A 22,353-nucleotide genomic window follows, 5' to 3' on the forward strand; every position below is an offset into this window, starting at 1 on the left:
TTATGTTAATAGTGTAGCCATTTGACTAATGAAGGACAATTAAGGTAATATTTTTTTTTGGTGAATATTAACAATGTACTTGAAAAACTTTGGATGGATGATTATATTTATTTACTAAAACTAAAAGGTCGATTCAGTATCCTAAACAAACAAACAAACAAAAAACTGTTAAAATATAGCTTTAGGATGCAGTTCTTAGGGTAATAGCTTCCAATAGGAAAAATAATTGTTATCCAAGGACGCTGGATAAATTGAGTTTTTTTTTTTAACTGAAATAGATATCTTTTAAACAAAAGAATCTTGGGGAGGATTTGCCAACTCTGTTGATTCCATCTTCTCTTTGAAAAGCTAAGCCTAACTGACATCTTGGGATGATTACTGTAATCTATAGTAATAGAGCTGCCAATGGATTGCCAAAACACAATAAGTCAGTTTGTTCTGTGGCCTCAGTAGATCTGAAGGCCATAGGGAAAGATTTAAATAAACCTTTCATGTCAATAATAAGATTAAGCCCACTGGCAGATAATAAAAACAACGAGGATATATTTAGCATAGGAAAAATACATTTGCTAATATTGTCTGTGCTAATAGCACCAATTTCAGTATTCCTCAAGCGTGGTTTGTGAAATGAAATTTACACAAGGTTTGGCAGTGCATACATTATTCTGAAAGCATACAGTGTGATTTTTAAAAATCCATATTAATTGTTTCAGAACATATTTTTAATAAAGTGCTTCAATGCCTCTTCACATTCTATTCTAGGGGCCAAGTCTATTTATTACTCTATAAGCATCTCTGACAAGCATCCTCTGAGGTTGAGCATTTGACCAAGCACTGAAAAAAATACAGACATAAAAGTAAAAAAGGAGAGTCATGCTACAGACACTTCCTGATATGAAAATGAAGGAGAAGATATGAGTTATAGCCTTGTATCTCCCACCAATCAAACACATGTCCCCAGTGCCTGTCAAGGAACTGTTTTATTTTGACTGGGTTTTAATTTATTTCTAACTGATACATAAAAGCATAAGAATTATATGTCAAGGTACCATGTTACATTTCAATATATGTACATGTTGCATTACATTGAAACCTGGTTAAACATATTTATGTTCTCAGATTTAGCATTTCTTTATGGAAAAAAAACTTTTAAAATTCTTTATTCTAGCTTTTTGACATGTATGGTACTTTATTCTATATACATTCCTTCCTAGTGAGATATATAACTCAGCACCCATTGATCAACATTTTCCCATTCCTCTCTGGCTCTAATCTCCCCAATCTTTACTTTTTCAATTTCTATGAGACCAATTGTTACATTCTATATATGAATGAGATTATGTAGCATTTATCTTTCTGTGTTTGGTTTATTTCACTCAATATAATGCTCCCCTGTTCCATCCATTTTACTGCAAATGACAGTAAAATGGCTGAGTAGTAGTATTTCATTGTGCAATTGTGCCATGCTTTTTTTTAACCACTCATCAGTTTATGGACACTTATATTGTTTCCATTCTAGGCTATTGTGAATAGTGTTGCAATAAGCATGGAAGTGTAGATGTCTCTTCCATATACTGATTTCATTTCCTCTAGATATATTCCCAGTGGGGGGGTTGGTGGATCCTAAGCTGTTTCTATTTTTAATTTTTTGAGGAGTCACTGTTATGGTGGATGTGAGGTGCCCCCAAACCTCACATATAAGACAATGCATGAAGGTTCAGGGAAGAAATGATTGGGTTACAAGAGCCTTAACCTAACCAGGAAATTAATCACTTTATGCAATTAATTGAGTGGTAACTGAAGGCGGGTGGGTGTGGATGGAGGAGGTGAAGAATTGAGGGTGTGGCTTTGGAGTAAATATTTGTATCTGGCAAGTGGAGTCGCTCTTCTTTCTGATCATCATATGATCATATGAACTGCTTCCCTCCACCACAGCCTCCACCATGATGTCCTGCCTTACTTTGAGCCCCAAAGAATGGAGCTGACCATCCATGGACTGAGACCTCTGAAACTATGAGCCCCCAAATAAACTTTTCCCCCTCTAAAATTATTCTGGTTGGGTCTTTTAGTCACAGCAGTGAAAAATATGACTTAAACAGCCACTATACTTATTTTCATAATGGCTGTACAATTTACATTCCTACCAACAGTGTGAAAATGTTCCTTTTAGTCCACACCTTGTCAGTTCTTTTATCTTTAGTCTTTTTGATAATAGTCATTCTTACTGATGTTAGGGGATATTTCATGGTTTTGATTTGCATGGTTCATGATGCTTAACACTTTTTTATATAAACATTGACCATATACATGTCTTATTTTGAGAAATATATGTTTTTCAACACATACATTGAGAAACATTGGTCTATTTCCAATTTTTATTGAGTTATGTATTTTTTGCTATTAAAGTTTTGGTGTTTCTTATGTATTCTGGATATCAACCTCTTGTCAGGTATATCGTTTCCTATTATTATTATTATTATTATTATTATTTCTTCTCTCTGATAATAATTTCCTTTATGGTACAGAAGCTTTTTATGTAATTCCATCTGTCCATGTTTGTTTTTATTTCCCATGCTTTTGGAGTCCTGTCCAAAAAAATCCTTGACCATTCCAGTGTCCTGAAACATTTTCCCTATGTTTTCTTCTAGTAGTTTCTTAATTTTGATTTTTTGCTGTTTTCCTGCATTTTTTATTGGTGCAGTATAATTACAAGTTAGAGTGGGATTAATTACATATTCATACATATCTACACACCTACATACATATCTATGTATTTGCCAGTCTCTTTTATCCAAATTTTCTTAGGTATATTATGTGTATGTATATCACCTTATATTCGATTACATACCATGGGTGTTAATAGTAAGTACATGCAAGACATTTTAATTTTGGAAATTGTCTGGAAATACAGTTCATTTCCATATACTCAACTTGTTTCCAATAATCCTTTTAATTGTTTATATAAATTATTATATAATGTTTCTACATAGATCATCTACATAAAAGAAAATGTTGTCTATGAATAAAGAGAGATTTTCTTCCTTTACAATAAATTTTCTTTATACTGGAGAATCATTGCTATAAAGTTTAATAGAAGAAATGAGACAAAACACCTCTTGTCTTCCTGATTCAAGAAGGAAAGCATTATGTCTTCTTTTACTGTAATTTTTATTTTGTTTTCCTAGATGCTGTTTTAGTCATCTTTTTTTGTCCCAGTGACCCAAAGATTTAAGAGGAACAATTTTAGAGGATGAAAAGTTTATTTGGTGCTCATCATTACAGAGGTCTCGGGCCATAGATGACTGATTGTGCTGCTCTTGAGAGGCAGAAGAACATCATAGCAAACAGGCGTGGAGGAACAAAGCAGCTCAGGACCTGGCAAGCAGACAGCAAAGAGCTCTGCTCACCAGCAACAAAATCTATACCACAAAGTCATACCCCCACTGACCTGCCTCCCCACTCACACCCGACCTGACTACAGTTACCACCCAGTTAATCTATTCAAGTGGATCAATTCACTTATTAGATTAATGCTCTCATAACTCGATCATTTTGTCTTTGAACTTTCTTGCATTGCCTCACACATGAGCTTTTGGGGGACACCTCATGTCTAAACCATGACAGGTGCATGCCTAGGTTTAGAAAAATTCCTTCTATTTCTGCTTTTCTTGGAATACTTTTTTATAGAAAAAAGATATTACACCTTGTCAAATATTCTTTTTGTATCTCTAAAGTAATTGCCTAAATTATTTTTTAATCTTTACAAATAGTTAATCTCATTGATTAACTTTTCTCTTGTTAAACCAACCTTTCATTTTTGGGGTAAACTCCACTTTGGAATTTTTTGAAGAACTACTGTGTGTCATACATGAATTAGAATTATAAAAATGTAAAAAACTCAATACCTAACTTGCAGTGAAATACACTGTACAGAACATAAATAAAAGTAGCTATTTACATGCTAAAGTATATGCTGTATTGAGGCATAAATGATGATTAAAATGTCTATATAAAATAATTCATTCTCTAAAATGTCTTTTTTTCTAATACATTCATCTTGCTCACTATATTTATCCATCCAAGATAACAAACATTTTCTGACATAGGTGATCTAAGTTCAATAGAAGCCAAATTATGCTGCCAATATTGCTTTATGGACACGCACTGTTTTTGTTGTTGTTGTTGTTGTTTGTTTGTTTGGTACTGGGGATTGAACCCAAAAGTGCTTAACCACTGTGCTACACCCCCTAGCCCTTTTTATTTTTTTTATTTTGAGACAGGGTCTCACTAAGTTGCTGGACTTGCAATTCTCTCCTCAGCCTCCAGATTTGCTGGGATTTCTGGTGTTCACCACCATGCCCAGCAGACCCACTGGTTTTTAACTTTATATACCTAGTCATTTACTAGTTTACAATATCAAATGCAATATTACCTGTGCCTTTAAAATTTTTCTCCCTTACTGAAATTTGTATTTCAAAGAAAACCTAAGACTAAACAGTCAATTAAGAAAAATATACCCTAAAGTAACCTCTTTCCTTTAATTAAAGACAAGTCTCAGAAGTGTGAAAGTCAAGAAGTAAAACAATTCTCTAAAGAGCCCTGGAGGCTACCTCAAAGTACCCTGATTAACATGAGTATGGAAGACAGAAAGTTTAACTTGCCTTTGAGCACCCTGTCTGTGTGGCAACAGATTTTCTTTCTCCAAGAAGCATTTCAAAATATGTGAGATATACCTCATACTGGGACATTATTGTCACAAGCTCATTAGCAATTAAGAACAAATAGTGCCATTTGTCCAGTGACATGAATGACAACGTAAGTTCTTAGCAGTGGAAATTACTTTAGCATCTGAGAACACAGCTTTAAACTCTTTCTGAGCCATTGTGAAACAAGTGAGGTTGTGAGAAGCTATATTTCTAAAGAATTGATTGAATGATAAGCAATTAATTCATCTCTGCAGGAAATCTCAAGTTAGTTTCTGGAACAATCTGACAGCCAGAAAACTGCACAATTTGACTACATTGTCCACCCTTTTTATTGTTGCTTTGACTTTGGCATTCATATGAAAAAAAAAAAACTTATTGTAATCCCCATTTACTATAAGGGTACATAGTTGAGGTCACCTACTTAAATCAGGGTACATAGAAAATGTTTTTGTGTCAAACAATTTTTAAGTTTGTTTATCCTAAGTAAGAAGTATCTTTTGTTTTATGGACCGTATTATTCTTATTAAGAATATTTCTCTTTTGCTCTGGCAATTAGTGCACTTAAAGTCAAATTCCTTTCCCATTTTGAATTATTAAGTGTGTCTCAAATGCTTTCTGTGCATACAACATTTTTACTTCATTTATGATTTTTCTATTATCTCTCCACTATGACTTTTAAAAACCATTATGTTAATGGAATTTTCTGCTTTTGGTTAATGTTTTCAATTTTTTGGAAATGAAGCAATTTGTTAATATAAAATGTTTTGTATTTCTTTTAACATATGTTTCATATTTCTTCTTTGTGAAAAATTCTATGCATACACAAACTTTAGAAGTGGAAGGTAAGGCATGAAGACATAAGATTTACAAGTTTTGATTGTGATCATTAAAGGAGACATTTACAGAGACTGGGAATCTCCTTAGTGTTCTATTAAATTGTATCCCTTGGAGTTCCTTTATGAGTAAATGAGAAGGATAGCACAGAAACAAGGTATAAAAAGGCTGAAAAAAAGCTCTACTGAATCAGTTTGCCTAGATTTTATTCTTGCTTCAAAACAGAATTGTAAGACATTTTGGATTTTCTCAACATTGAAGATTGTTACCTCTATTTTAGGAAGAATGATGTGTAAATACATGGTTACCTAAAAAGATAGAATTCAAAATGTGTTAAAAGTTAGTAACAAAGTGGCTTTTCTCAAACATCAGAACTTTAGAAAGTGTGACCATAACAAGTCCAATGATAGAATAGTTTTGAAATATAGTGTAAGAAAAGAAACATTTTAATTACTGAGTCATTTGCACAATTTGAACCATTTGGTTCAAAGCATGCTGTAGGATCAATTTAGATTTGAGTTGTTGGTATGCTAAAGTGAGCATGAGAGATACAAATGAAATTCAGATATCTTGTATATTCACATCATCATCAAGTCATTACTATGTGATACTCATGGGTTACTGTAGCAGATAGAGTAACACAAATGTACATAACAAGTTGGTACATATAAGAAGAAACATTTATTTAGCTCATGTGGCTCCAAGGCTTAGCTAATTTACACTGGACTCATTAAAGTATCTATACCAGTTGCAGGTCACCTGCGGTTATTGTCTGGCCTCATAGACACAAGTAGATAGAAGTTGTCTAGCTGCTCACTGCTCTATGATGGCCTTGGCAGGAATGTCTTCAGTGACCTAATATTGCATGCTGTGTCTTCTTGTCCTCTAGCAGTTTTACCTAGGCATGTTCCCTATAACAATGGCAGAGAAGCAATACTATACAAGCCCAGTTGAAAAAGCATCATTCATCCCTTACCTTGATTACATTTGCAAACTTCCTACTATTCAATGCAAGTCACCTGGCCAAGTTTATAGTTAGAATAGAAGGGCACTACAAAACTATGTAGATACTGAGAAGAATGAAGAATTAGGGCCATATGCAATGACTGCAGTACAGTCATGCTTGCTATATCATATGACTGGAGAATGCTACGGTCCATGCTCCATGGGGTTCATGGGTCCAGGAACACATAATTTGCTTATTAATACTCACCACAAGAGAAAAATTTCTTGACCCCATTATTGCTTTCAGAAATGAATATTGCCAATGTTCTCTCCTCCTTGTCTTTCTATGTAGGAATTTTAGGGGGTAGGTAATTTCCATTTAGCTCTCTTTTGCATGAGGTGACTTGAAGTATTAGCCGACATTATTTAATGACAAGTATAGAGTAATGTTCTCTTGCACTCAGGAATGTTGCAGGGAGATAAAAGTGAAAGTGAAATGACAAAGGAAATGAGCCAGAAAATAAGACCTCTGGACAATTAAAATTCTGTGCCCAAGTCAAACAAGTGAAAATCTTTTAGGTTGATTATATAAATTCAGCTTATAGATTTTAAAAGAAAACAATTTTGAGGTTTCTTATCACCATGGGCAGCTGCTAGACCTCCAAATGGAATTTCCTAATGAGCAGGGAAACAAATCTGTTTCTTTATTTCCGAGACGCTCTGCGTTTGCCTGGCTGCTAACCAACACTGACCAGCTGCTGCTCTCTATTCTGCAGCCACCTGGGCTTATTGCAGGCATTTGAGTTTGAAAGGAATACATGCTTCTTCCTAAATATTCCTGATATTGTCCTTATTATCTGGTTACTGGCTTCTGAATTAACACAAGTAGAAAATGGAAAAATCTCTGTGGTGTTTCCCTGAGATGAAATGAAGTGCTTCCAAGTGTCTCACCTGAGGGGCCTACGCTGGCCATTCCACCTCCTTCCTTTGTGTTTGCAACTACTCTGTGTTTGAAGTTTGAGAAGCTGAAATCTACCATTCCAAGACCCAGTGTAGGGTCTAAAGATGGGATAAAGTTTGTCTAACTAGATGGGAACATGGGAGGAAGCAGAGCCATACTCCTGAAAGTGCTAGAGAACCTGGTCAGTAAGTTCTGGATTTTCAGGAGCTAATTTAGAAGAAATATCAATGAACAATCATCAGGTTTATGAACTGAAAGATCTGGTGGTGTGTTATCTGCAACTGAATCCTGATGTATATGATCACAGTCTAATCAGAAATATTAAATGAGTCAACTTTTTGCATCCTTGATTCCTGGATGGAAGCTAAGTTAGAACATTGGTACAAGGACTAGTTCCTGGATTTGCCCTCCACTTCCTAACCTTCTTTGCTATAGTAAGGGTAGCAGTTCTACCAGTGGGCTGGTTTTGTAGTGTCATTGGGAACTTCATTCTCAGGGTCCTAGCTTCCTGGTTTCCTGGTGAATTTATAAGTCCCTAATTTCTTACATTAAATGCCTTATGCTTAAAACACCCAGGTTTGTCTCTGTTATATGCAACTGAATTCTAATGCAAACAATCATGCTCATGCAAACTTTGAACAGTAAGAGCAAATTAATTCTCTTTTTGCCTGGTTGCCAGAAATTAAACATAGAAGATAAAGTCATGCTATGATTTCACTATTTTTTAATTTTTTTTCTTTTTGTTTATTGCTCTTCAGAGTTATAAAAATATTTCAAGTATTTAAAAAGAATGAAAAATGACATAATAAATCTTATATTACACACCACAGAATCGACCAAATATTGACATTTGTATTCAATTTGCTTCAACTCTCATTTAACTAAAATATTGCAGATATATACAAGTACATTTCTCTCCAATCCTATTTCCTCTTATTCACTCTCAGAGGTAACCATTGTCCTATGGTGAGTGTGTTTGTGTGAATATTTATGATTTTTCAATACACATATTTGAAATCATACCAATATGTAGAATTGTTTTATATTTTTATTCTTCCTTGAAACAGTTTCATATTGTACAAATCATATATATATATATATATATATATATATATATATATATATATATATATACTTCTCAACTAGCATACTCAGTGTTATGTTACTGATATTTTTCTATTTTATACATATGGAACCAGCTAATTTATTTTAACATATGTATGATTTTCCATTGAATGTTGATACTATTTGAAGCCTGAAATGATTGGTTTTCTAATAAAAACCTGAACATCGACATGCTAATAATCATATCTGTATCTTCTGCTTACCCTTCAGAGTAGCTCTTATTATTGATCTTGTTAAGCTAATGGCATTTACATCCTCAATTTTTCTAACTTCAAAATTGTCAGAGTATCTTGACTTACTATTTTCATCATTGATGAATTACTTTCAATTTGGGTCTTTATTAGCCTATAAGCCTCTGTTAAAACGTCACCTCTTTGGAGACATTCCTGAAGTAGTCTCCCTGACTTCTGGATAACCTCCATCCAACATGTTCCTCCTCCTTTCAGAATATTTATTACAATGTGTAATCAATATTTACTTATATTCTGGTTTGTTTGTTTTTGCTCTTCTCTTATTAATTATAAGCCCTGCAAAATCTGGGGCCAGCTCTTTGTAATTTGCACTAGTATTGAACATAATAGAAACTTAGAAGATATCAATTGATTGGTGCACTGTATACTTATTATATTCTAAACTCAACTTGTCACAATCTGAAGGCATATTTTTCAAAATATCAATAACATAAATATAAGCATTTGACATTTAGAAGTAAAATAAATATATAAATAAGCAAGATTTTCAGAGCTTAGCCATTGTATGGTTGATATAGGATATTTAAAATGATAAGCATTAAAATGTTAAATATTTTATGTATGCAAAAATTTCTTTTTATTTTACATTGAAATATATTACCTAAGATAAATTTATGATGCCAAATTTGTGACCATTTAGTTATAAATAGTAAATGAAATTTTTCACACAAATGTTTTCATACTTCCTACTAATAGCATGTATTTTTTGAAAATTAATTATATAAAAATTTATATAATTTCAAATATGTAGAAAAGTACAAAAAATAATACAGACACCTATGTACCCATCATCGAGATTAAACAGATGTTAACATTTTGCCATATGTGCATCAAACCATTCTTTAAAAATAGGAAATAAAATGTTACAGATTTGGCGAAATCCCCCACCCCTTCTGTCTCCTTCACTTCCCAACAATAACTAATGTCTTTAAAGTTGTATATGTTTCCTGTCTAAGTCATGTCACTTATATAAAAGTAGTTTAAATATGCTTTTATGTGCATGCACTAGGGCCCTTTATTTAAAAAAAAATACCCATTACAAAAACAGAAATAGATGGAAAAGTGGAAAAGTGTTTTACTTCATGAATCCATGAAGGAAACATAACGTTTTAAAATGAATTTCCTGACCTATCTCTATAAAATTTTTGTTCCTCTACATTTGTGACCATATAATCTTTGATTACCTCTGCCCGGGACATTTTAATATTAATTTTTATAGTACAAATAGAGAAACATTGTTTTCCATGTAGTATGGATGGACTGAATTTATTTTTAATTATGGAAAGCTGAATGAACTCACATCACTACTTCATACATGGGTTTATTTATAATCCTAACATAGATTTCTGTCTAATATACACAAGAATTCAGGAGGAAGAAATTCTTTCTCTCTGAGGTCACTAGTACTACGTTAGGTCAGCAAAAGTTACTCAAGTATAGACTGATCTGCCTGAAATATTCATGCCTATCATCCTAATATCTCACTTTCTCTTTAGCTTGATGAAATAAATGAATGTAAGTATTATACTAAGCAAGTATGTGTGTTATCAATGTTTTCTCTCTGTAGAGGCTACCCTCCATCATCATGAAATTAAGGATTTCATGGGGAACCTTGAGTTATAATGCAGAATAAAACATCCTCCCTGGAAAGTCTCTGAAAATGAAATTTCCTAAAATTAAAAATTCATTAGCAACACGTTAAATCTACCTCATTCATGTGTGTTTATGTTTTCCACAAACGGCTTCATTTTGTTCATTTAAAAAAAATCTTAGTGGCTTATTCAACTTTAAAAGTCCTTATGTCGACACATGAAACATGTTGATAGATATACTTTCTTCATTTGAAGCGCTGTCAAATATTGCACTGTACTAATCAACTACACTGAATTTTTCTAATGAGAGTTTTAGGGTTCTCTCCTTCTCCTTTTTCCTTCTGTTTTTGCTATTATGCACACAGTTGCACAAAACATTGTTTTACAAGTCTCTGTGAACACATGTTGGCACCGTCTCCATAGCAGCCATTTAGTGAAATTCTGAGTCATGGAATGTGCCCACCTTAAGCAAATTGCTAAGCAAATGACTTTAAAAATATGTATTCAATTAGTAATAGGAATCATTGTTAAATTTTTATCAAAACCTGATGTTCCTATTCTCATTAACTTTTGACAACTGGTTGGATGTAAGAGGGAATTCTTAGTGTTGCTTGCATTTAACTATTTATAAATGACAGTAAAATTTTAATGTATTTATTCTCATCATCAATCTTGATTTCCTCTACTGTGAATTGCCTGCTGTGTCCTTGGGTTATTTTTCTCGGCTTTTCCTTATTTTCATTTTCACTGATTTGAAAATATTTGTTGCATTTTTTACTGATCATCTGTTGCATGTGATAGAAATCTCAGTTTGTTTCTGATCTCTTTTGTCATCAATAGGATTTTGATTTTTTTCTGTAAGAATTCATGAGTAATTTTAAATTTATTCAAAAAATTTTTACGAGTTTCTTTTTAGTTTTAAGTAAATTAAATGTTCTTTATCCTGCCATAAAACTATGCTTTCATGCTTATTTTCTAAAAATTTAGAATTTCGTTTCTTATACTGTATTTTTTGACCTATTTGGAATTTATTTTGGAGTATATATGGTATAGGGATTATTTTTCACACAGGTAGAACTCCATTTTAGTTAATATACCTTCCTGTGTTACTGGTTTTTAAAGCCAATAAATTATTACATCAGAATTGAAATTTTTACTCCATCTTTACAAGCTACATGATTTTAGGAAATTTATTTAACCTCTAATGTCCCAGTTTACACAGTTCCACATAATAGACATATCAGAGGGACATTGTTGAAATTAAACAAGATAACAAGAATAAGGTTTTTAGGTGAGTTATATGCACAAACTAAATATCAGTTCAATAAATGGCAATCCTCTTTTTCCCTGATCAATCAGAGATCTTTTGATAACTAAAACTGAAAATGTGGAGACCAAAATATTATCATCGAAGTTAAATTAAAGAACATAGTTAATATGAGCAAGTTAGGATGCCCATTTATAGTGAATCTAAGAGCAGAGCAGATGTGGTCACTGAATAGGATAGGCAGGTCTCTGGATAGGCTGGATAGGCAGGTCTCATGTGCATATATCATTTCTCTATAATATTCACCATATTTTCTTAAGATTGTATTTGAAGTAGAGGAAGGAGAATGGGAGATGGGAAGGAGAATTGGGGGGGGAAGGGGGATCATAAACTAAAATTAATTTTCATCCATATATGAGGTTGCTGGGATAAATCCCACTACTTCATACAACTATAAAGCTGTAATTTAAAAAAAAAAGATTCTTTGGAAATTGTGCATTCACATTAATAAGTCAGAATGAGCTTTTCATTTCCTGTATTGTCCTTGTCAAGTATTAGAATCAGATTTTATTGTTTCTCTCTTTTCTTTATTTCCCCCTTCCTGGAAATAATTTGAATAAAAACAGAATTGCCTATAGATTAGAAGTTGGGTAAAAATTGCTTAGAAAACTATATGGCCTTAAATTTTTCCACTCACTCACACATCAACTCCAAGTTCATTTTTGTGTATCTGCAGATTTAATTCTACATTTCATTCTTCTTGATGATTATAAAATTATTCTATTCTAATTGATCTAGAGTGAGTCTTGGTAAATTATATTCTTCCAGAAATTTTTTATTTTATCTGAATTTTCATTTTTGTTGCAAGAAAATCATGTTTAGTACTTGCTTATATGATATTTTCAAAAGTTTTGTGTATCAGTGAATTATTTTCTTTTTCCATTCCTAGTAGCATGTGATGTATGTACATTTGTGTCTTTATATATGTGTGCTTATGTAGATACCTCTTCGTTTTTCTTTTTATCTTGGATAATCTCACGGGAGTCTTATCTAATTTACTAGTTTTCTCAAAGCATCAATTTGGGCTTTTTAATTTTTTTAATTGTTGATGGACCTTTACTTCTATTATTATTTATTTATTTATTTATTTATTTATTTATTTATTTATTTATTTATTTTTGTATACAGAGTGCTGAGAGCAAACCCAGTGCCTCACATCTGTGACACAAGCACCCTGCCACTGAGCCACAACTCCAGCCCAAATTTGGGCTTTTTCATTATGCTTTTCCCTGTTTTCTATTTTAAAGATATCAGTAAATACCTTTACTGATATTTAATATTATTTTTTTATTTTTTTTGTATTGGATACCTATTTCTTTTTTTTTTAATTTTTTTATTGTTGGTTGTTCAAAACATTACATAGTTCTTGATATATCATATTTCACACTTTGATTCAAGTGGGTTATGAACTCCCATTTTTACCCCCTATACAAATTGCAGAATCACATCAGTTACACATCCATTGATTTACATATTGCCATACTAGTGTCTGTTGTATTCTGCTGCCTTTCCTATCCTCTACTATCCCCCCTCTCCTCCCCTCTCCTCCCCTCTTCTCTCTCTACCCCCTCTACTGTCATTCATTTGTCCCCCTTGTATTATTTTCCCCTTTCCCCTCACTTCCTCTTGTATGAAATTTTGTATAACCCTGAGGGTCTCCTTCCATTTCCATGCAATTTCCCTTCTCTCTCCCTTTCCCTCCCACCTCTCATCCTAGTTTAATGTTAATCTTCTTCTCATGCTCTTCGTCCCTACTCTGTTCTTAGTTACTCTCCTTATATCAAAGAAGACATTTGGCATTTGTTTTCTAGGGATTGGCTAGCTTCACTTAGCATAATCTGCTCTAATGCCATCCATTTCCCTGCAAATTCTATGATTTTGTCATTTTTTAATGCAGAGTAATACTCCATTGTGTATAAATGCTACATTTTTTTTTATCCATTCGTCTATTGAAGGGCATCTAGGTTGGTTCCACAGTCTTGCTATTGTGAACTGTGCTGCTATGAACATCGATGTAGCAGTGTCCCTGTAGCATGCTCTTTTTAGGTCTTTAGGGAATAGACCAAGAAGGGGAATAGCTGGGTCAAATGGTGGTTCCATTCCCAGCTTTCCAAGAAATCTCCATACTGCTTTCCAAATTGGCTGCACCAATCTGCAGTCCCACCAGCAATGTACAAGTGTACCCTTTTCCCCACATCCTCGCCAGCATTTGTTGTTGTTTGGCTTCATAATGGCTGCCAATCTTACTGGAGTGAGATGGTATCTTAGGGTGGTTTTGATTTGCATTTCTCTGACAGCTAGAGATGGTGAGCATATTTTCATGTACTTGTTGATTGATTGTATGTCCTCCTCTGAGAAGTGTCTGTTCAGGTCCTTGGCCCATTTGTTGATTGGGTTATTTGTTATCTTATTGTCTAATTTTTTGAGTTCTTTGTATACTCCAGATATTAGGGCTCTATCTGAAGTGTGAGGAGTAAAGATTTGTTCCCAGGATGTAGGCTCCCTATTTACCTCTCTTATTGTTTCTTTTGCTGAGAAAAAAACTTTTTAGTTTGAGTAAGTCCCATTTGTTGATTCTAGTTATTAACTTTTGTGCTATGGGTGTCCTATTGAGGAATTTGGAGCCCGACCCCACAGTATGTAGATCGTAGCCAACTTTTTCTTCTATCAGACGCTATGTCTCTGATTTGATATCAAGCTCCTTGATCCATTTTGAATTCACTTTTGTGCATGGCTAGAGAAAGGGATTCAGTTTCATTTTGTTGCATATGGATTTCCAGTTTTCCCAGCACCATTTGTTGAAGATGCTATCCTTCCTCCATTGCATGCTTTTAGCCCCTTTATCAAATATAAGATAGTTGTAGTTTTGTGGATTGGTTTCTGTGTCTGCTATTCTGTGCCATTGGTCCACCCGCCTGTTTTGGTACCAGTACCATGCTGTTTTTGTTACTATTGCTCTGTAGTATAGTTTGAAGTCTGGTATCGCTATACCGCCTGATTCACACTTCCTGCTTAGCATTGTTTTTGCTATTCTGGGTCTTTTATTTTTCCATATGAATTTCATGATTGCTTTCTCTATTTCTACAAGAAATGCCGTTGGGATTTTGATTGGCATTGCATTAAACCTATAGAGAACTTTTGGTAATATCACCATTTTGATGATGTTAGTTCTGCCTATCCATGAACAGGGTATATTTTTCCATCTTCTAAGATCTTCTTCTATTTCTCTCTTTAGGGTTCTGTAGTTTTCATTGTATAAGTCTTTCACCTCTTTTGTTAGGTTGATTCCCAAGTATTTTATTTTTTTTGAAGATATTGTGAATGGAGTGGTTGTCCTCATTTCCATTTCAGAGGATTTGTCGCTGATATACAGGAATGCGTTTGATTTATGCGTGTTGATTTTATAGCCTGCCACTTTGCTGAATTCATTTATTAGCTCTAATAGTTTCTTTGTAGACCCTTTTGGGTCTGCTAGGTATAGAATCATGTCACCTGCAAATAGTGATAATTTAAGTTCTTCTTTTCCTATTTTTATGCCTTTAATTTCTTTCGTCTGTCTAATTGCTCTGGCCAGTGTTTCGAGAAGTATGTTGAACAGAAGTGGAGAGAGAGGGCATCCCTGTCTTGTTCCAGATTTTAGAGGGAATGCCTTCAGCTTTTCTCCATTCAGAATGATGCTAGCCTGAGGCTTAGCATAGATTGCTTTTACAATATTGAGGTATGTTCCTGTTGTCCCTAGTTTTTCTAGAGTTTTGAACATAAAGGGATGCTGTACTTTGTCGAATGCTTTTTCCGCATCTATCGAGATGATCATATGGTTCTTATTTTTAAGTCTATTGATGTGGTGAATAACGTTTATTGATTTCTGTATATTGAACCAGGCTTGCATCCCAGGGATGAATCCTACTTGATCATGGTGCACAATTTTTTTGATATGTTTTTGTATCCGATTCGCCAGAATTTTATTGAGGATTTTTGCATCTAGGTTCATTAGAGATATTGGTCTGTAGTTTTCTTTCTTTGAAGTGTCTTTGTCTGGTTTAGGAATCAGGGTGATGTTGGCCTCATAGAATGAATTTGGAAGTTCTCCCTCTTTTTCTATTTCCTGAAGTAGCTTGAAAAGTATTGGTATTAGTTCCTCTTTAAAGGTTTTGTAAAATTCTGCTGTATACCCATCCGGTCCTGGGCTTTTCTTAGTTGGTAGTCTTTTGATGGTTTCTTCTATTTCCTCAATTGATATTGGTCTGTTTAGGTTGTCTATATCCTCCGGACTCAATCTGGGCAGATCATATGACTTAAGAAATTTATCGATGCCTTCACCATCTTCTAATTTATTGGAGTATAAGGATAAAAAATAATTTTTGATTATCTTCTGTATTTCTGAAGTGTCTGTTGTGATATTGCCTTTTTCATCCCGTATGCTAGTACTTCGAGTTCTCTCTCTTCTCTTGGTTAGCATGGCTAAGGGTCTGTCGATTTTATTTATTTTTTCAAAGAACCGACTTTTAGTTTTGTCAATTTTTTCAATTGTTTCTTTTGTTTCGATTTCATTAATTTCAGCTCTGATTTTAATTATTTCTTGCCTTCTACTTCTTTTGCTGTTGTTTTGCTCTTCTTTTTCAAGGATTTTGAGATGAAGTATGAGATCATTTATTTGATGGTTTTTTCTTTTTTTAAGGAATGAACTCCAAGCAATGAATTTTCCTCTTAGAACTGCTTTCAATGTGTCCCATAGATTCCGATATGTTGTATCTGTGTTTTCATTTATCTCTAAGAATTTTTTAATTTCCTCCTTGATGTCTTCTATAACCCATTGATCATTCAGTAACCTATTGTTCATTCTCCAAGTGATGCATGATTTTTCCTTCCTTCTTTTATCATTGATTTTCAGTTTCATTCCATTATGATCAGATAAGATGCATGGTATTATCTCTACTCCTTTATATTGTCTAAGAGTTGCCCTGTGACATAATATATGATCTATTTTTGAGATGGATCCATGTGCTGCTAGAAAAAAGTGTAACTGCTTGATGTTGGGTGGTATATTCTATATATGTCAATTAAGTCTAGGTTATTAATTGTGTTATTGAGTTCTATAGTTTCCTTATTCAACTTTTGTTTGGAAGATCTGTCCAGTGGTGAGAGAGGTGTGTTGAAGTCTCCCATGATTATCGTATGGTGGTCTATTAGACTCTTTTTTTTATGTTTTTTTTTTATTGTGGGTTGTGCAAAACATTACAAATTTCTTGACATATCATATTCCACACTTTGATTCAAGTGGGTTATGAACTCCCACCTTCACCCCATACACAGATTGCAGAATCAAATCAGTTACACATCCATTGATTTACATATTGCCATACTAGTGTCTGTTGTGCTCCGCTGCCTTTCCCATCCTCCACCATCCCCCCTCCCCACCTCTCCCCTCCCCTCCCCTCCTCTCTCTCTACCCCCTCCACTGTATAACCCTGAGGGTCTCCTTCCATTACCATGCAATTTCCCTTCTCTCTCCCTTTCCCTCCCACCTCTCATCCCTGTTAAATGTTAATCTTCTTCTCCTGCTCTTCGTCCCTACTCTGATCTTAGTTACTCTCCTTATATCAAAGAAGACATTTGGCATTTGTTTTTTAGGGATTGGCTAGCTTCACTTAGCATAATCTGCTCTAATGCCATCCATTTCCCTGTAAATTCTATGATTTTGTCATTTTTTAATGCAGAGTAATACTCCATTGTGTATAAATGCCACATTTTTTTTATCCATTCATCTATTGAAGGGCATCTAGGTTGGTTCCACAGTCTTGCTATTGTGAACTGTGCTGCTATGAACATCGATGTAGCAGTGTCCCTGTAGCATGCTCTTTTTAGGTCTTTAGGGAATAGACCGAGAAGGGGAATAGCTGGGTCAAATGGTGGCTCCATTCCCAGCTTTCCAAGAAATCTCCATACTGCTTTCCAAATTGGCTGCACCAATCTGCAGTCCCACCAGCAATGTACAAGTGTACCCTTTTCCCCACATCCTCGCCAGCATTTGTTGTTGTTTGACTTCATAATGGCTGCCAATCTTACTGGAGTGAGATGGTATCTTAGGGTGGTTTTGATTTGCATTTCTCTGACAGCTAGAGATGTTGAGCATTTTTTCATGTACTTGTTGATTGACTGTATGTCCTCCTCTGAGAAGTGTCTGTTCAGGTCCTTGGCCCATTTGTTGATTGGGTTGTTTGTTCTCTTATTGTCTAATTTTTTGAGTTCTTTGTATACTCTGGATATTAGGGCTCTATCTGAAGTGTGAGGAGTAAAGATTTGTTCCCAGGGTGTAGGCTCCCTATTTACCTCTCTTATTGTTTCTTTTGCTGAGAAAAAACTTTTTAGTTTGAGTAAGTCCCATTTGTTGATTCTAGTTATTAACTTTTGTGCTATGGGTGTCCTATTGAGGAATTTGGAGCCCGACCCCACCGACTGTAGATCGTAGCCAACTTTTTCTTCTATCAGACGGCGCGTCTCTGATTTGATATCAAGCTCCTTGATCCATTTTGAATTCACTTTTGTGCATGGCGAGAGAAAGGGAATCAGTTTCATTTTGTTGCATATGGATTTCCAGTTTTCCCAGCACCATTTGTTGAAGATGCTATCCTTCCTCCATTGCATGCTTTTAGCCCCTTTATCAAATATAAGATAGTTGTAGTTTTGTGGATTGGTTTCTGTGTCCTCTATTCTGTACCATTGGTCCACCCGCCTGTTTTGGTACCAGTACCATGCTGTTTTTGTTACTATTGTTCTGTAGTATAGTTTGAAGTCTGGTATCGCTATACCGCCTGATTCACACTTCCTGCTTAGCATTGTTTTTGCTATTCTGGGTCTTTTGTTTTTCCATATGAATTTCATGATTGCTTTCTCTATTTCTACAAGAAATGCCGTTGGGATTTTGATTGGCATTGCATTAAACCTATAGAGAACTTTTGGTAATATCGCCATTTTGATGATGTTAGTTCTGCCTATCCATGAACAGGGTATATTTTTCCATCTTCTAAGATCTTCTTCTATTTCTCTCTTTAGGGTTCTGTAGTTTTCATTGTATAAGTCTTTCACCTCTTTTGTTAGGTTGATTCCCAAGTATTTTATTTTTTTTGAAGATATTGTGAATGGAGTGGTTGTCCTCATTTCCATTTCAGAGGATTTGTCACTGATATACAGGAATGCCTTTGATTTATGCGTGTTGATTTTATAGCCTGCCACTTTGCTGAATTCATTTATTAGCTCTAATAGTTTCTTTGTCGAGCCTTTTGGGTCTGCTAGGTATAGAATCATATCATCTGCAAATAGTGATAATTTAAGTTCTTCTTTTCCTATTTTTATGCCTTTAATTTCTTTCGTCTGTCTAATTGCTCTGGCCAGTGTTTCGAGAACTATGTTGAAGAGAAGTGGAGAGAGAGGGCATCCCTGTCTTGTTCCAGATTTTAGAGGGAATGCCTTCAGTTTTTCTCCATTCAGAATGATGCTAGCCTGAGGCTTAGCATAGATTGCTTTTACAATATTGAGGTATGTTCCTGTTATCCCTAGTTTTTCTAGAGTTTTGAACATAAAGGGATGCTGTACTTTGTCGAATGCTTTTTCCGCATCTATCGAGATGATCATATGGTTCTTATTTTTAAGTCTATTGATGTGGTGAATAACATTTATTGATTTCCGTATATGAACCAGCCTTGCATCCCAGGGATGAATCCTACTTGATCATGGTGTACAATTTTTTTGATATGTTTTTGTATCCGATTCGCCAGAATTTTATTGAGGATTTTTGCATCTAGGTTCATTAGAGATATTGGTCTGTAGTTTTCTTTCTTTGAAGTGTCTTTGTCTGGTTTAGGTATCAGGGTGATGTTGGCCTCATAGAATGAATTTGGAAGTTCTCCCTCCTTTTCTGTTTCCTGAAGTAGCTTGAAAAGTATTGGTATTAGTTCTTCTTTAAAGGTTTTGTAAAATTCTGCTGTATACCCATCCGGTCCTGGGCTTTTCTTAGTTGGTAGTCTTTTGATGGTTTCTTCTATTTCCTCAATTGATATTGGTCTGTTTAGGTTGTCTATATCCTCCTGACTCAATCTGGGCAGATCATATGACTTAAGAAATTTATCTATGCCTTCACTATCTTCTAATTTATTGGAGTATAAGGATTCAAAATAGTTTTTGATTATCTTCTGTATTTCTGAAGTGTCTGTTGTGATATTGCCTTTTTCATCCCGTATGCTAGTAATTTGAGTTCTCTCTCTTCTTCTCTTCGCTAGCATCGCTAAGGGTCTGTCGATTTTGTTTATTTTTTCAAAGAACCAACTTTTAGTTTTGTCAATTTTTCAATTGTTTCTTTTGTTTCGATTTCATTAATTTCAGCTCTGATTTTAATTATTTCTTGCCTTCTACTTCTTTTGCTGTTGTTTTGCTCTTCTTTTTCAAGGATTTTGAGATGAAGTATGAGATCATTTATTTGTTGGTTTTTTCTTTTTTTAAGGAATGAACTCCAAGCAATGAATTTTCCTCTTAGAATTGCTTTCAATGTGTCCCATAGATTCCGATATGTTGTGTCTGTGTTTTCATTTATCTCTAAGAATTTTTTAATTTCCTCCTTGATGTCTTCTATAACCCATTGATCATTCAGTAACCTATTGTTCATTCTCCAAGTGATGTATGCTTTTTCCTTCCTTCTTTTATCGTTGATTTTCAGTTTCATTCCATTATGATCAGATAAGATGCATGGTATTATCTCTACTCCTTTATATTGTCTAAGAGTTGCCCTGTGACATAATATATGATCTATTTTTGAGAAGGATCCATGTGCTGCTGAGAAAAAAGTGTAACTGCTTGATGTTGGGTGGTATACTCTATATATGTCAATTAGGTCTAGGTTATTAATAGTGTTATTGAGTTCTATAGTTTCCTTATTCAACTTTTGTTTGGAAGATCTGTCCAGTGGCGAGAGAGGTGTGTTGAAGTCTCCCATGATTATGGTATGGTGGTCTATTAGACTCTTGAACTTGAGAAGAGTTTGAGGAACATAGCTGCACCATTGTTTGGGGCATAAATATTTATGATTGTTATGTCTTGTTGGTGTATGGTTCCCTTAAGCAGTATGTAGTGTCCCTCTTTATCCCTTTTGATTAACTTGGGCTTGAAATCTATTTTATTTGATATGAGTATGGACACTCCTGCTTGTTTCCGAAGTCCATATGAGTGATATGATTTTTCCCAACCTTTCACCTTCAGCCTATGTATGTCTTTTCCTATCAAATGCGTCTCCTGTAGGCAGCATATTGTTGGGTCTTGTTTTGTGATCCATTCTACTAGCCTGTGTCTCTTAATTGGTGAGTTTAAGCCATTAACATTTAGGGTTATTATTGAGATATGGGTTGTTCTTCCAGCCATATTTGTTTATTTATGTTACTAAACATGGTTTGTTTTCCTCTTTGATTATTTTCCCCCCTTTACTGTCCTACCTCCCACTGTTGGTTTTCATTGTTATTTTCCATTTCCTCTTCCTGTAATGTTTTGCCGAGGATGTTTTGAAGAGATGGTTTTCTAGCTGCAAATTCTTTTAACTTTTGTTTATCGTGGAAGGTTTTAATTTCATCCTCCATCCTGAAGCTTAATTTCACTGGATACACAATTCTTGGTTGGAACCCATTTTCTTTCAGTGTTTGAAATATGTTATTCCAGGATCTTCTAGCTTTCAGAGTCTGTGTTGAAAGATCAGCTGTTATCCTGATTGGCTTACCCCTAAATGTAATCTGCTTCCTTTCTCTTGTAGCTTTTAAAATTCTCTCCTTATTCTGTATGTTGGGCATCTTCATTATAATGTGTCTAGGTGTGGATCTCTTATGATTTTGCACATTCGGCGTCCTGTAGGCTTCTAGGATTTGGGATTCTGTCTCATTCTTCAAGTCTGGGAAGTTTTCTCGTATTATTTCATTGAATAGACTGCTCATTCCTTTGGTTTGGAGCTCTGTACCTTCCTGTATCCCAATGACTCTTAAGTTTGGTCTCTTTATGTTATCCCATATTTCTTGGATGTTCTGCTCATGGTTTCTTAACAGTCTTGCTGAGCTGTCTATGTTCTTTTCCAGTTGAAATACTTTGTCTTCATTGTCTGATGTTCTATCTTCTAAGTGTTCTACTCTGCTGGTAGTATTCTCCATTGAGTTTTTAAGTTGGTTTATTGCTTCCTGCATTTCTAGGATTTCTGTTTGTTTGTTTTTTATAACCTCTATCTCCCTGGATAGTTCATCTTTTGCTTCTTGGGTTTGTTTATGTAATTCATTGTTGAAGTGATCTTTCATTGTCTGATTTTGCTGTCTGATGTCTTCTTGAGACTCCAGATCATCTGAAGCATGTATATCCTGAATTCTTTATCTGACATTCCATCTGCTGCAGCTGTTACCTCTTCTAAAGTTGAGTTGACCTGCATTGCTTGTGGTCCTTTCTTTCCTTGTCTCTTCATACTGTTCGCGTTTCTTTCTGCTTGGTGCAACTGTTGTGCTATTGAATTTTCCCCCTATGTATTTATATTGGTCTTGTATATTTGCAAAGTCTCCCTCGCAGGCGCGGGCGGCGGCTCTGCCCCTCCTCCAAT

This window comes from Marmota monax, unplaced genomic scaffold (assembly GCF_021218885.2).
Source record: "Marmota monax isolate L192 unplaced genomic scaffold, Marmota_monax_Labrador192_F-V1.1 WCK01_AAM20220418_F8-fsc00009, whole genome shotgun sequence".
Classification (NCBI taxonomy): domain Eukaryota; kingdom Metazoa; phylum Chordata; class Mammalia; order Rodentia; family Sciuridae; genus Marmota; species Marmota monax.